Genomic DNA, 6,062 nt, shown 5'->3' on the forward strand with positions numbered 1-6,062 from the left:
GCAATGTCCAGCCTGTCTGAAGCAGCCCTTCCCCACAAACAAGGCTCCTTTAAACTGAGCACAAGAGAAGGTGTGCGTAAGGATTAGCACAGCCAAATGCTTCATTGCTGAAGGTCTCTGGGCCTGGCTTTAGGTACTGTCTCCTGGTCATTCAGTCTTCTGCTGTGCCGCTTTACCAGGGAAACAGCTGAGGTGCAAGACTTACCTTGCCCTGAACATTGCAGTGACTAATGACTGGATGAAATATACTTTACAAGGAGTGGTAGTGAAGGAATCCCCTCTTTGAGGTGAGGGGGAATGCTCATGCACTTCTAAGGTTGGATGAGTCTGCTCCCATCTAGTCAGTAAAGTTAGAATTTGGGTGCTGTTGACTTTGGGCTCGTGCTCGCAGGCGGCTTGGTTAATGAGTCATGGGTGCCCAGGTGTGGCAGACAGACCTCTGAAAACCACCGTGCCCTGGACTCTGCCCAGGCCTCTCCCAAAGCCCTGAATCAGCAGCACCCCAGAGAGCCCGGCAGACTTGGCTTGCTCCGATGGAGCCAGGTAGGAGAGGCTGCTTCCAGGAGACACAGCCCTAAGCCCGGCTCTCCTCAGCAGCGAGGTCTGCGGTGGTCGCTGCTGAAAAGGACCTTGTCCAGCGCACGTCTGCACAGCAGTGAAGTGCACTCGTGTGGAGGAAGCAGCTTGTTCAGCTGCTGCTCGAGAACTATTTGTTTAAGCTCCAAAATGAGAACTTAAAACAAACAAAAGAAACTTCTATTAGATGTCATACCCAGAGAAGTAATGTTTATGGTAATCAGCAAATTAACCACACAGCAAGCTTAACGGAGCACTTGGAGCATTTGTGCCTAAGCCTTTGGCTGCTAAGATTCAGTCCGAGGGTGTTTTGCTGAAGTTAGGTAAGGATTAAGGAGAGCACTGTGTGAAGGGGAGAGAATAAACAGCAAGCTCAGCGTATCTGATACCAAGGGGCCTTTGCACTCCCAGTAACAAAGTGCTTGGTGCTTTTGAGACCAGTAAGGCTGGACTTGCTTTGGGAGCTCAGTCACAATTAAGATGTGGCTCTTGGACAACTCAAATCTTCTCTAGGGGGGAAAGAGGAAAAAAGGTAACGAGAGCTCTGCTATGTGCTGTTATCGGGAGGGGAGGAACAGGATATACTAGGATATGGAAAGCAGTTTCTTTCATTGTATGGGAAAAGTGGAACCTGAAAGGAAATTGTGCAGGATCTCCAAAGGAAGAGCTGTTTATCTGTGCTGTGGAAGAAGGCACATATTTGCTATGGTGTGTGTTTACACGGCATGTAGAGAAATTCAGTCAGTGTTGTGCATGCTAATTCTGTAGCTTTATCTTGCTGTGGAGATTTCATCTGGTTTGAGCCAGTGATTTTGGCAGGGCCCAGTGAGAATCCCAAATGACTCACTTGATTGGGATGTGGTGGACTTCAATTAAGATCCCATGTAAGGGATGGGAGGGGGAAACAGTTACTCTGGATTTCTTTTAGTGTGCCCTTAGCTGTGCCATGCTCAGGGCATCGCTGTATAGTCATAATTCTGAATATGGCTATACTAGAATAAGAGCTAAGGGTAGGTCTGGCTTCAGCCTGCAGCATGATCCTGGTGCTACAAAAAGCAGTGGCAATTTTCACTTGCCACTGCACTAGGCTCACCCAGATGGCTGCGTCCCCCTGAGCCAAGCCTAAAACCTCCAGCGTCAGGAATGGTGCTGTCCTAAAGTGCAGACCAGTCCTGGGCTGGGACTATTTCTCAGGTTGCTTATCCCCCGGTGCAATTTTTGCCAGTCTCACTGTGCTTTAGAGACCCGAATCCCCCGTGCTGCCTCCTCTCTCCGTAGCTGTGCTTCTCCTTGCAGGCAGCCGGTGACTCAGTGCTCAGGTACAGTCCTGCTTCCGTGTCGGTGGCGAGGCAGGAGCGCTGGCCGTGCCAGGCAGAGCCGGGGAAGCCGGAACCGTCGCCGGTTGCAGAGCGTGAGCGGTGAGGAGGTGTCTGCACCTCCCGGCGCCCCTGCAAAACCCGAGGCATGAGGGAGCTCCGGGATGGGCTGCGGGTACCAGTGCCAGCTGGGTCATCTTCTACCACAGAACAAACTGGTAAATCTCTCTCCTATCTAAGTTCCTGCCGATATGTCTCTCATAAGCTTTGATATGTGATCAATAAATTTTTAAAAAAGCAAGGGGGAGTTGTTGAGCAGTTTGGCTTGTCCTTAAGGAATCAGGGTGCTGGAGGAAGTCTGGAGATAGGGAGAAATATGGTTCTTGTACTGCTTAATAAGCTCTGCCAAGAGTCATAGCCCAGTACTATTTCACCTGGGGGCAAATCTCTCCAGGTGCGTCTAGAGGAAGGAGTGGAGAAGGATGCAAGTTGCTTGTGGTGGGATTTCTTTTATACTTAATACCAAAAAGGTCTTCAGTCTGTGTTGAGAAAAGGTGATGGTTTTCTAAGATGAATTTGTCTGCAGTGATTTGGGAGAAAGAACTAATATCTCACTTCTTGCAGTCCAATTATGATGTTAGAGCAGAATAAGCTATTTGGGGGTCGGGATGCTGCTGCTGCTATCACACTAGTGTACCTAGCCCAGTAGTACTTGGGCAATTGACACTTTGGACTGTACCGCAGAGCGACAAAATGAATTGCTTTGTCTGCACTAACTTAAAAGATTGCCTGGATTTATAGAACATTAGTCTAAAAGGATGTTTTTCTGTCTGAGTCTTTCCCGCTCCCCGTTGCTTCAATCTCACGTGTAGGTGGTAGTGTGCATGTGGGCTGGTGAATTCTTGCAGGTAACCAGCAGCAGCAGGGGCACCTAAATATGATCTGGAAAATTAAAAACAGGATCATTGTCATGTTACAGAGATAGGAGGTAGCTCCCTGAAGCACCTTCTCTCTGGCTCTATTGTGCTCACTTTTCAGGGGCTTAAAGGAGAATTTTACACTTCCATGAGCAGGTGATTCTGCAGTCTCGTAGGTCTCTTGAGGATGAGAGATGAAGTAGTATCTCCTTTTTCTGCACCTGATTGCTTTGCTGCAGCTGTGTTTGTCCCTGACCCGCTAATTGCCTTTGAGATAGTCTGGTTTGTTCTGATCCTGATGGGAAATACTGGATGGATGATTAGGTCATTGTTTAAACAAGACAGCTAATTCCAGAGCAGGACACATTTTCAGGGCACGGAGGTAGGGACTGTTGTCAAGTCTAGATTTTGATGGGTTTGAATTGTTTGCTCTTTTTTCTCCCCCTCGGGTTGAAAAGGGTGCAGGTAAGGAATCTGTTAATTAACCATGGTTGTCTCATGGGTTACAGGGAATGGAACCTTCTCACAGTACATGGTGGGTGTCCCTGTGTCCTCTGCTGCACTATCCTGTCAGCATGTAGATTGCTTAAATATCTCTGCATACACTTGAATAGTGGTGCCAATTGATCATTGAAATCAGCTGAAAGCTTTGGAAAAAAACCAAAATGAGCTCCTAGTTATTTAGTGTTTTATCTTTTTACTTCCGTGTTGCACCAGAGGCTATAGGAGTAATAAACTGCTTTTGAAACTGTGATGCAAGAGCAAAGGAATTGCTTTGCCCTGAAGGTTGTCTTCCCATGTGTTCACCTATTTCCAGGAGCTGAGGGTTTCAGGAACACCAGACAACATTACATACCTTGGATATCTTGGGTTGTTTGATCCCATTCCATGTGTGTAATAGGAAAGTCCAATGGTCTTAGTGCAAAGAAGTACTGGTTCTCTTTTTGTGTTTGTTTTGCAGATGACTGTTCCAATAAGTTCTCCTTCTGCCCAACACCACATGTGACTTAAGAGAAGAGCTGGGCAGTCGAGCGAACCCACCAAGAGCTTCAGTCTCGTGTCTCCAACTACCCAGCATCCGGAAGTGATTTTTTGTTGTTGTTCTTCCTCAATCTTGCCTCGTGGGGCTGTTTGAAACTTGGGAGCTAACTGAGGTAAATATGGATAGCAGACAAGTAAGCTAGGTTTATCTTTTTAATATTGATAATGTTTAGAGGCTTTGACCGAGATTGGGGGTAAAGAACAAGATATGTCAACTTAATTTTGAGCCTCTTCTCCCTGAAACTGTTTTCTTTCATACTCCTGCAAAAGTGTCATTGACTCTCTATTTGTCCCCAGACTCCTGCCATTGTGGATGAAAAGCAAGGTCATTGAGCAGCCCACTGTAACTCCTCTCCTTGTGATGCCAGCTGTGAGTGTTTCTTTGGCAGTGTCTTAGCTGGTTGTTGTGAGCAATAGTTGAGGAAGCAATCAGCAAGTATACTGCCCTAGAAGTGCTGCACATTGTTGGGCTTATCTCATATCTCCCTGGCTTCGGAGCCGGACGTGGAGCCGGATTGGGATGCTGCCCAGGTGTGCTGGGCTTGGGGTGTTTGTCATGGAGCAGAGGGCTAATACGAGAAATGCCCCAGGATGCCAGGTGATACGGTCGCTGCAGCAGAGACACAAAATGAAGAAAGAAGATAAACGTGTGGCAAGTTGCTCTGTTCTTCTGGTATTTCCACCCATGGTTTCCTGAAAGGAAAACTTCAGCTAGCGTTAGTAATGCTGCAAGAATATGGCAGTGAGTCCTGGGAGAAGGGCTGGTCTCTTTAGGTAGGATTTGTTTGAGCTTTGACCTCGGGCTGGTAATGACAGAGTGACTTGGCCCTGTGCTGGTGTGTGACTCACTTGCAATCGCTGTTTCTTCTGGGTGCCGGTCAGCAGCTGTGCGCAACGCAGAGCACAGCCCCGGAGTTCCCAGCTCTGCTGCTTCACAGATTGAAGCTGTTCAGCTGCAATAGCATTTGAGGTAGTGGTATAAATCCCTGGAGGCACAAATACAGCAGGATGCAGGAGGGAATGGAGACCTTAGGCACTGTCCTGTGCCTCGCTCAGATTGCACAAGTGAAAGCCACAGGCATGTTTGAGTCGCTCCCTGGAGCCTGTGGTATTTAAATGTCCCTAGCTGATGTGCTACTTAATGCTCTTGCACAAAGTGCCACCGCTCCGTGTTTTTGTGGAGCAGGCATTGGCTGAAAGGGCCCAATGCAATGTCTGCAGCGTGGCTGGGGTGACAGCCGAGCGCTTGGGCTTGACATGCATCACTTGCTGTGCAATTCCTGAACAGCTTCACCTGTGGTGATAAAGTATTTATTATGACTTTGAATTCCAGTGCAGAAGATAATGTTCTTCAGCTTCCTGTATCTAAATCTAGTGTAGTAGTCATTGAGCCATGACTGTTTCTGGAAATAAATGAGCATTTTATTTCAATGAGTTTAGTTAAATTTGCTCTTCATCCCTGGAGAAGTTGACTATTGCAAACAGCACCGATGACCAAGTGACACAGTGTGTTGGGGGCATGGTTGAGCCCCTTGGTTGGATAAAAGAGCAGCCAAGTACCCAGCACCCATGCATAGCAGCAGAGATGTAGTAGCTTAACCCAAGCATCTTGTGCCCTTTCCACCAAGGGAGACTGGGGGGGATGAACTGGTGTCTTACTGCACAGTTTTAGGGTCATCTTTGGCTTCTGGGCTGTAGGTGTTGAGCACAGTGCGAGTGTCCTCACATGAGGAAAATGGTCTCCTGGGCTCTGAACAGTTTCCCATTAGCAAAACTGCCTCTCTGCTGCTTTGCACCTCGTCTGTGTCAACCTGCACTGAGGGAGATTTCCTGCTTGGTAATCAGGAAAGCTGGCATGCTTCATGACTCTTCCTACACCAAGGGTCTCATTAGCTTTATATCCTTGTCTCATCTGCGTCAAAACTGCAGACTGCAGGCAGAGCCATGTGCTGCAAAGTGTACTATGCAGCTCCAATCCCATTTACAGGAAAAGCTATCCTAGAAAGCTGCTATTTGGCCTATTTTCCTATCACTAAATTAGATGTAGCCCATATATTTGTCTTGCTACCATCTTAGTACTGATCTTGTAGTGTAATTTTTTATTCATTGCATATTTAAGTTTCACTGTTAATGACCAGCATTAATACCTCCATTTTTCTCCCTGCAATCACAGCATTCCGGAATATCCCTTATTAATCTCCTAATTTAGATT

At 47.2% G+C, this 6,062-nt stretch overlaps 1 long non-coding RNA gene across 1 annotated transcript; it reads left to right on the forward strand.

The window, feature by feature from the left end:
• The first annotated feature begins 2,047 nt into the window (after positions 1–2,047).
• Positions 2,048–5,211, forward strand: LOC112957405. The gene is made up of 3 exons (XR_003251220.1): positions 2,048–2,110; positions 3,771–3,963; positions 4,148–5,211. It is a non-coding gene; the product is annotated as an uncharacterized LOC112957405 (long non-coding RNA).
• Positions 5,212–6,062: the final 851 nt, after the last annotated feature.

The sequence above is a fragment of the Nothoprocta perdicaria genome, unplaced genomic scaffold (assembly GCF_003342845.1).
Source record: "Nothoprocta perdicaria isolate Ctin4 unplaced genomic scaffold, notPer1 scaffold_72, whole genome shotgun sequence".
NCBI lineage: Eukaryota > Metazoa > Chordata > Aves > Tinamiformes > Tinamidae > Nothoprocta > Nothoprocta perdicaria.